Genomic DNA, 10,283 nt, shown 5'->3' with positions numbered 1-10,283 from the left:
TGATTATCGAGTTTGTAAAGTTTGTGAAATCTAAGTGATCCTCCAACCTTTGTGTCAAAATTTGCAGATCCTAGACTGGACACATCTGAAGTTTAAACAATAACAGCTCATGCACTGATTTATCCCATATTCTCACAAACTCCACAAACGGATAACATCATTAGTTACTGATGGTGCAAAGTAAGGCAACATTGCAGGATTGCCGTTCAGGGGTCAAGGAATCTAGGGGAGAGCAAATTCATTGTGTACCAGTAAAATGTCTGTGGGTCTTACATTGCAGGTGGCATGCTGCCTGTGGAGGACCTCATCTCGGGCACGTGCAGCCTCACTGCTGCGCTGCAGTGGTCATGGCTTATAGCCCGACGGTCAGTCTAACCACGGACCAGTTCCTAGAGGCGCCAGTTGACGGTTCCTCCAAGTCCTTGTTCCGCTCGCCTGGCGCCCACCGAGACCTCGCAGTGTCGCACAGAGGCAAGGCAGTGTCGCACAGAGGCAAGCGGTCATCTCTCGGGGTCACCGCGCACAGCCTCGGCGCATCATTGGTGAGGGGCAATAAGCCAACTGAACGGTTGAGCTCAACAGCGAGAAGCAACAAGGCCCTGATGCCATTAAATGAGTCGGCAAAGCCCAAAAATTATTTCTTTTCTAACCAGAAGAATGTTTTGTTGTACTTACGGAGCAGTGAAGCAACTAGGCGTGAGCACTTGCCGAACGGCGGCTGTGCGACAAGTACCTATCCCAGGTGGTTGACAAGCCAAAAGGATGAGCTGGATGTGTCGGGGATCACGAGCATTCCTGAGCTCAGGTACCCGGCCTGGCTGCGTGACTGCGATGTGGACTCCCAGACCAGCAGCCACGAGACGGATACTAGCACGAAGAGAGCAGGTGCCGCTCAGAGCCCGCAAAGCAGACCAAAGTACCCAGAGTGGCTCAAAGATTTGGACATCTCCGGCCTTACGAATGTAGCCAACGAGGAGCCCGTGTCAGAGGACCTTAGATCCCTAGGTGTGTGTGTGTATATATATAGTCTGTATATAGCAGATGACATTTCATATGTTTTCAGGTACATATTCAGTCTTTTCTCACAGAGACGACTGAGCGGCCACCCATGTGGTTGTGACGTGCGATGCGTGATTCTTGATGCACAGCCTCATTGGAGGAGCTGCTGAGCAGGGCGCGCATGGAGTTGGAATCCCCCGGCTTGGAGGCCCCCTCCCCGGGCAGCTTCAACACGGACGTCTTCCTAGGGGCTGATCGTCCCTGGGAAAACCCCTCCACGCCATTGTGAATTTATCTTTATATTCACACTCACGCACAGCATAGAGGCTGCACCGCCTCTAAGTATGATGTCAGATTATGAATGTTATAAGCTAAGCAGGTAAGCCTTGTTATTACTTGGATGGGAGACTATTTGGTAATAGCATATATTATAGATTTTGGCTGCTAGGTAACCAGGAGTTAGTAATACAGCAATGGAATCTTGAATCTATATCCGGAGTTTTGCATTTTACTCCCTCTGCTGTTTTCACCGGGTTCTCCGATTTCCTCTCACATACCACTCGCTGATGAAATTTGCAAAATATCACTGCCAAACCCGCCTGAGACTTGGTGAGATTTTTCTGGCTTCCACCATGATAATAAGTCAACCAAGTAATTTTCTCTCAATCGTGTCTCTTCTCAGGGCTGTGTACCACCTGTCGCGTCTGAAAGAGCTGGTTGACACCATCAAGGAGAACAAGGATGGCTGCATTTTAAGGCGGTGGTCGAGGTTTGTACTCAGAAGGATACGTTCGCTTGGTCCTGCTAATTCATGGTTGTTAAACATCAATGGTACTTCAGGTGCTGTGGTGTGAATCGCAATTACTTGTGAACTTGTGGGGCCCATGGGGCACAGTAATTGCCCTGTTAATGGAAGTGCCACAACAAAGTATTGGAAAAATGTGATGAAGTTCGTTCAGGGTTGGAGTTAGTGAATGGTTGCAGCAGTATTTTGCACAGCAAATCCATGCAGACTCAAATGTCACTTGAAAGAGAACGGATATGTGAAAAATATTGTGAGCACAACTAAACTTATTTTGGTTTTATCCATTTTGGAAGGAGACTACTTTATTGGGAACATACATGCTAGTATTTGTGTAGTTATAAACATTTGGGAAATCACTGTAAAAGTACATTTGCTTATTTAGATTGCACTATACCTGTATTGTAAAATTTCAGAACCTTTTATGTAACTTGTAATCAATAAACCAAAGTTGCATATTGTATGCAACCCATGACTTGGATTGTTTTTATCATGTCTTGTTTAGCATGGTTGGTTATGTACAGTGTGAAAGAAATTCAACATACATTAAATATTTTCTGATATTTGAATGTTTATATTGTACATGTATATTTATTTTACAATAAATCTGAGACAAAGGCTTATACACATGGAATTGAAAATATTCAGCTATGATTTGTATTTCTCAAGTATTTTAAGAAAAGTCAGCGAGTCTCGTGACATGTCTTCACATTTGGGGGTGATGATTGTGATGGATATACAAGCATTAACCTGCTTACATTCCTAGAGTATGTAAGGTGAATTTGGGCATTCTGGGTGATTGGGTTTTAGGCCAAACACAGGCAGATGGTTGGGGATAGATGTTTACAAGCATCTATTAATTATTCATCGGCATGTACTATCTTACTATGATGTAAAGTTCAAAGACATGGTTCATGAAGGGAATGGAATAAAAACTCAACTGTGCACAAGTATGGAGGAATTAATACTTGGAATTCAATGCAAAGATCTGGCCATATGGCGTTTACTGGGCACCAGGGTTGCCAAACAACACATGAAAGATGTGTATCAGGCACAGCCTCTGCATTATGAAAAAAATATCACTTCCTGAAGAAGTGCATTTTGCTTCTCCTGTCTTAGGTCACCAAAATAAATTAGAGCAAATTTGACTCGACTGACAGGCAGCATTTATACTTGTGAAGTGTTCTCCTTCCGACGTGTGGTGTGTGTCGCACACACTGTCGAAGACGAGGTAGTTGCAGGAGACACCGTCTCTTTATTATCTTGTTCACACCAACTCCGGCCTCACTCGACCACGTTGCCATAGTGCCCGGCCTAGACACGACCCTGTCCGTGTTGCACCGACGGCGTCGACCGAGAAGGCCAGCTACTGTCTGGCCACGCAATGATTGGGCGAATGCGGTGGCAACGACAGCGACGACGAGACGAGTCCACTCCCAGAACCGGCAGCCCGGAGCTCTCGCTCTCCGCTGCTTATATTATATTCTATATTCTACTCGGCGCGGCTTGGCTCTGCCCTATCCACGCCTCCCTTCTCGAACCGACCAGAGGGTTCCAGAGGCTTCCCTATGAGGTCTTCCATGACCCTTGCCCCAATTCCTCTGCCCGGCCGGCATACCCGTATATATGCTCAACGGCGTGTGTGCAAACTTTCCACTGCAGTTGCCGCTGCTGGACAGCAGTCAGCGCTGTGTCACTACACTTGTATGAACACAAGAATTACATAATCATGTCTACACTTATATGTAATGGGCTGAGATAGGCGCACACAACTTCTTGGGAGGCAACACTATTTATTAACACCAACACATTACACTTAACATAAATTTCGATTTAAAGCTTTCGTGACTGCGGACTAACACCAATCCCGAATATCCGCCCCCACAGCCTTTAAATAATCTCCAATACAGCCCCCCAATCGACTATGCGTGTATGAGTGACGTCCCTGCCCTCTAACCCCCGACCCCCCCGTCCCGCACGTGCGATTGGTGTGTCGCTCTAAAACTGACTCCAAATCCCCGCCCCGCAGCCCTTTAAACAATCTCCATTGCCCGGCATCGGCGGCAACGCGTGTGCGAAGGACGTCATTGCCCTCTGACCCCTGACCCCCCGTTCAGTTCGTGTGAGTGGTGCGCGGGGTTGTGTGAGCGGAGACGTCGCGTTTGAGTGGCTGAGAAGCGACGGATTGATTCCAGGCAGCCACGTGCCAGCCCCGAGCTATGCCCCACAAACAGGACCCGCGGACCCGAGGGGCTGCGGCGCGAGGAGAGGAGCCGGAGAGCGGCAGCCCTCTCACCGCGAGCGAGGAGTCGAGTAGCGGCTGCTCTCACTCGAGCGAGGAGTCCGGAGCCCGCAGCCCTCTCGAGATCAGCCCTCCCCCAGGGGGGGAGCCGGGGGCCCGCGTCCCCCACAACTGACAACCTGTGTACCAACTGGCCGAGCGAGAGTTTGTGTGTATTTGAGCGCAATCGTGCCAGTGTTTAGCTGTACCAGGGAGTTTGGTGCAGCAGAGTGTTTCGGTGTAGCAGGGTGTCCGGATTGTGCCGGCACACTACCCTTCTATCCATAATGTCGTAGGGTGAGCTCCATTAAACGTTAACTCGGACCCCAACCTGTCAAAGCGCCTAATCTCGGAACGTGGTTCTCAACCTCTTACCTCACCCATGCTACGTACCTTTGAGACGTCCTGCTTTTACAAATGTTGATGAACTGGAGGGCAAAGGTCTGGAGGACCCCACATGGAGTCTGGTTTCTCACACCCGAGCCTCCTGTGACATTTCTGGAGGCTTCTCTGGAATCTTTGTCCCATTTATTGAGTGCAGATTTGGCTTACTTCTAGCTTCATCCCAAGACGTCATCCAGTTTGGAAATACCCGAAGGTTGTGGGAGTCGCCCCGTGCTTCAGTTTCTTTCCAACCCTCGCAATGGCCGGTTGCTCACCAGCCGGAAGTCTTTTGCTGCTTACACCACGACCGAGGTGTTGAGAGCAGCCATCTCGTGGCTGGTCGGCAATGGAGATGGTATTGTCGATTTGAGGAGGGTGAGTCTGTGGCGTTGGTGGTGCTGCTGTCACGGAGGCGACACGAGTTTAGGAAATTCAGTTTTGTGGGTTTCCTGTAGCGAGCACTGAAAGATCCTCCCTTCCTCTTTCTCCACCCTTGTCTCTACTGTCTCCATGTCCCCGTTCAACTCTTTCTACACCGCTTTCCTTGAATGTGCAGCTGCCTTTACGGCCTCCCCTCTCCCCTTCTCTCCACCTCCAACCCATCTCCGTCGTAATCTCCTCCCCTTTGTTCAGGCTCTTCCCTCTCTTCCTCAGTCTATGGATGGGGTTATTGTTTATCGGGCTCTTATACAAAAAATGGAGCTTATTTTAGCCTTTGAATAGGATTTTCTGTTTTCTTTCGGTAGCATGTTGCGTACATAGGGAAGATCGAGCCACGCCACCGGTTCCCATTATCAAAATCTTTGTCAACTTGTCTCCCTCGGTAGGAATGCCTTTCCTTCTCCAGCAAGCAATTGTCTTCTCTCTCTCCTCCGTTATTTCTTCCGATGCGCTTTCTTAATCTCGCTTGCTGTGTGTATCGGCTCTATCATTCAACAAGGGCAAATTTAAAAAATTGCTTTTTTTCCTCCACTGCTTTACCACTATACCTCCTGAGTGGGTACTCGGAGTTTCATCTAATGTACTATTTGATGAGTCGCTTCTACACAGCAGAAAGGCGGTAGCTATCCGAACTGTAAATTTTTCTTCCAATTTCGATAGATTCTCGAATTATTCTTGGGCAGTAGTAGCTAGTTTTGCACAGAATTTCAACATTAAAATCAACTGAGTGTCCTTGTTGGCACGTGTGTTCTGCTACTGCTGAACATGGGTGCCAACAAATAATACATTATTTAAATGCATGCCTATAAAGGGCAGCATACTTCAATAGGGATTACCATTGGTACGGCTATTTTAATACACAATAGACAGGAAGGACAAGATCAAAGGGCTCTCATAATGCACATGCAGAATGTACGTTGACTCGGTAATCTCCCCCCCCCTCCCCCCCCACTTTGCGCGAGAGGGCCACAAATCTGGCTGTCGCCTGATGAAGCTAGTTGTAATTACTGGCAAAACGTCGTACTCCGATTGTAAATGTTGTGGCTTGGCTCTCCAAAGTACCAGTGACGAATTGGCTTGTTCTGTTTCCGTGACAACCCTACTAGTTGGCTGTGTCGAGTGGTGGCGGGTTTTAACGACACGTTTATATATGTATGCGATCTAATCCAAAAAACACCTCTATGGATGATATTGGGCGCGAAAGCCTACATGTTAAACCAAAATTTAAAATATATACAAAATAACAATAATTTCTAGTTTTCCTCATTCACATCGTGATTCGTATGAAAAGACGTGAGATGATTGAGACATGTTAAATCATAAACGTATTTATTAATATATATATACAGATAGTCCTCGACTGCAATGTCCTTGTCCACGTGCAAACAGAGTTAGGATAGCAGCCTCCTTTAAAAGTCAGAGTAGATTTATACGCTGTAGAAGACAGTTGACGAATCCTCGTTGCTTGATTCCTCCTCGGATCCCTTCAGCAGTGAGTCGTCACCAGTCTTCTCTGCCTGCTCATTCTCCATGTGGCACCGCTGGGGTGGGTGCAATACGCCAGGAGACTCCTTATGCAGCGAGCAGCGAAGCAGGCCCATCTCTGCCTGCTCATCCTCAACGTGGAATTGAGGCGATGGCGGTGAGCTGGGGGCATCGGTGAGGAGGGTGTTACGGAGACGGCCCAGCTCTGCCTGCTGCAGAATCGTCTGTACGACGAAGCGCTCGCGGCGCATGCAGGCGCGCACATGGGATGGCGTGTCCGGGATGATGTATGCAATGCAGGCCTTCGTGAGTAACACCACGTGCTGCACACGTCCACACACAGGTAAAGGATTTTCAGTTTCAGGATTTGCATGTAAAGGGTGCTTACTAAATATAATATGGCAGCATCTCAAAGTGCTTTACATCTCAGGTCAACTATTCCAGGGACCTGAAGCCTAGGGATATTATATTGTTACGTCGTTTTTCCCAATTAAATTAAGTCATTTGAGTAATTTTTGAACATTTGGCAAATTATACCGAGGCACTTTTTGAATTACTTAATGGGTTTTTTACGTTCACTATGCAGCAGGCAACATTTCTGATGTGCAGTTAATGCACCCACAGTATTCACCTGGGCAGCCGCAAATTTATCGCAACAATCAGCAAACACTTACACTCGGCCATGTCACCACTACAAAGATTCCCTGTGTAGCCTTTCACAGACTGAGACAAGTGCATCTATGAAGGGTGGCACAGTGCCTGCGGGGGTGGTGTGCACCTTTATCTCGCCAGTGATGATTTTCACACACTTCATCAAGTACTCATTTTAAGACAGAATCAACTTAAGGGAAGCTCAACACTGGTTCTAATATTTTCCACTGTTGTTGGCTGTGGCCAGAAATAGTACTCCGGTCACACAGGATTGGTAGCGCAGTTCACGAACAACTACGCAGCCGCTCCCCTTCCCACACGCACACATGCTTACGTGTGACAAATGTCATAAACAACATGGATCGTCTGCTGCATGATGACAGAGCGTATTGTATTACCACTATTATTTGTGATCTCAGAAATACTGTGCAATTGTGAGGTGTAATAGCATTACTGGCATTATCTGTAATGACCCATTGACAATGATCACGGTTTGCTCTGCTGACCTTAACTGCTCACAGATGAGTCTATACGATGGTGCAGTAGTGTAAGGCTTTGCACACTAGACTTGCAATCCAGAGGTCGCGGGTGTGAATTGATCTTTGATCGTGGCAGTGTAAACAATGGTGAAAGTTTTTTTTTTACATTCCACTGCCTCTATCCACCTAGCAGTGTAAATGGAATACATCCAGTCAATTGGTCGGCTGAGTTTGGTGCTGTTCAGTGCGGGAACTCCCAGCTCTTCCCAAGACGTCTGACCAGTGTGGAAGAGCAGTTCAAATACATCTTAAGGGTCTCTCGTGAGCTCCCTATAGCAGGAGCCCTTTTGCCATCAGTGACATGAGCAAGTAATTGGAGGGCTGTACCTTTATCTTTCAATGGGTTTATGAATGTGTGTGTGTGCATGTTGATGTGTACCTGCATGGCAATGACGAAGGCCAGCTTTGCCGTCAGTACTTGCCAGTACTGCTTGGTGACGGAGTAGGCTTGGGGATGATCCGGCGGGTAGCGATAACCTGGATACCTACACACATACAACCACAAGCACGCATGGACTATATTGAGCAAAGTGCCTCGAAAGTAGAGTTGGCGCTAAATTGAACAAGTGGTTTTGTACAAACGGTATATGCGTTCACAGCCCTTTAAAAAATCCGCTTCTGAAAGAGGGCCTTCCCACAACGTGCAGCTTGTGGGGGCTCTATTGACCATGGTTCACGCTGGTCCGTACCAGGTTGGTGAAGGTAGGGAGTTCAGATAATGGGAGAACAATATAGCACAACTATTAATTTTTCTGAACTACCCACTGCTGACAACCTAGCTCCAAAGTCGCCTACTGTACCTGCATTGTGCATGGTGTTCATCAATCTAAGTACGAACAAGGCTCAAGCCTGCTTGACTTCCGGAATCTAAGATTAGCTGTATTCGTGGTGATTTGGTCATAGTCAAGTAAGGTTATATTAAATATCGATCAATATGGTTATATTGATTATAGTTGTGTATGCCAGCAATTCAAAAACGTTACAGAAAAGGGTTGGTAGATCGCATCAATTTCCTAACTAACTGTGCGGTGAGGAGACCAGAAGATGGCTGTAGAGCAAGTGGTTTCATGTCTGTGTGGACCTTTAAGCTTCATTTCATTACCATGGGTTCTCCAGGACCTCTTATTGCATCCCACATGCATAAAACCACCTTAAACTGGAATCCCAATGCACGGTCTTCCTGAAAAGGGATCTTGAGACTCAATTAAGCAGTCGTGGATCGATAGATAGATAAATAAATAACATTACTCTTTAGCAGGGTAACAATGAGCTATAATTTATATCAATCTATTATTATATTTCTCTAAGTGGGACTTTGGTTGTGAAGCCATCCCACCCGTACCCACTGCTCCCCCCCTCCAATTCCCCCCCCCCCACCCCCTTTACTGTCCCCGCCCACCACGCACACTCCTCCCCCAACCCTACCACAACCCCTTACTACCCAACTAAGCCAAACCCTGTGTCCAGGGTAAGGGGCAGGGCCTAAACAGAGGTGGGGCCTAGGGGAAGTGTGGGTCTTAAAAGGAAAGTCACGGAGTGAAAAGAGGAAGAGAACCAGACTAATCAGGAAGGGGCGGAGCCAGGAGGACACCACACCCAGAAGGATGTCGCATCTACCTGGACAACACACCCAGAGATCAGTGCATCACATTCGCAGGGACGGCACCCCCGATAGCTGGGCATGACACTGAATGGCACAAACCTGCAGGTTGTGTGGAATGCCGGATCAAACCAGGCTGGCAGGATGTTGGGATGATTTTGCTCCTTGAAGTCGCTGATCTTGAAAATTGAAAGGCTGTCCTCCGTGTACCCATGCATTGTAGGCGAACCTGTGCCATACTCTGCTGAGTATCCATAATAATACACCAGGCGTGGGATGATGTCCGTTGTGAATGCCAAGATGCATGACTGTGGAATTAGCATACGGAGGCACAGCGATAGCGGTCACTGAGCATGCAATGATTTGACCAAGGCTTCTGAACATCTTACCTTGGCAATTACATTAATTTTCACAAATACAATTTGGGGGGTTGCTGCCAGAGTGAAATGGTTACCATATAAGGACTTGCAATCTGGCAGTCGTCAGTTCAGTCTCCTGACACAACAGTTGAAGCAATGGATCATTTTCTTAAATCTCCCCCACCTCTGTCCAATTAGCAATATAAATGGGTTCATCACTGTTTTAGCGCAGGTAATTCCACATCTTACAACATGTCTGGTCATCATGGAAGAGTAGGCCAAATACCGTGTAGAGGGGTTCTCTAGAGCTACCTTTAGTTGAGGCCCTTCTGCCAGCAGTGACATGAGCAAGCAATTGCAAGGCTTTACCTTTTGCGATTTTGGGAGAGAGTGGATAGGAGCGGTGGTGCAGTGATTCATGCACTGCACTTTGAATTCAGCACACATGCAATTGACTTCCAGCTACGACTAACATCAGTGACGAGTGATACCCGAACCGCTCCTGGTCCCCCACTACACCTCTTCTCAAACCTGCCAGGACCAGAATGGTGAATTATGGTAAAAAGAACCCACACGGCTAACATGACATGTTATGTCACTCATAAGATGGGATATTGAGCGAGAAAGCGAGCAGACAATCTGGCGACTTACATTGGTGATTACAGAGAGGGTGGCAACGATACTCAGAATGTCGGCCCAGGCTCCAATTCCTCTTGCTTGCGAAACCACAGGCCTCCTCATC

The 10,283-nt window shown here is 47.4% G+C and overlaps 1 long non-coding RNA gene across 2 annotated transcripts; it reads left to right on the top strand.

The window, feature by feature from the left end:
- Positions 1–202: 202 nt before the first annotated feature.
- LOC142924819 (uncharacterized) lies at positions 203–2,282 on the top strand. Of its 2 annotated transcripts, none has more exons than XR_012941898.1 (3): positions 203–542; positions 1,149–1,284; positions 1,682–2,282. It is a non-coding gene; the product is annotated as an uncharacterized LOC142924819 (long non-coding RNA). The 2 variants fall into 2 exon arrangements; XR_012941897.1 differs by having other exon boundaries at positions 204–365.
- Positions 2,283–10,283: the final 8,001 nt, after the last annotated feature.

The sequence above is a fragment of the Petromyzon marinus genome, chromosome 17 (assembly GCF_048934315.1).
Source record: "Petromyzon marinus isolate PM22_M1 ecotype Great Lakes invasive population chromosome 17, UKy_Petmar_22M1.pri1.0, whole genome shotgun sequence".
Classification (NCBI taxonomy): Eukaryota; Metazoa; Chordata; class Hyperoartia; order Petromyzontiformes; family Petromyzontidae; genus Petromyzon; species Petromyzon marinus.
Note: the sequence above shows the minus strand (reverse complement) of the source record. Positions and strands in the feature narration are given on the sequence as shown.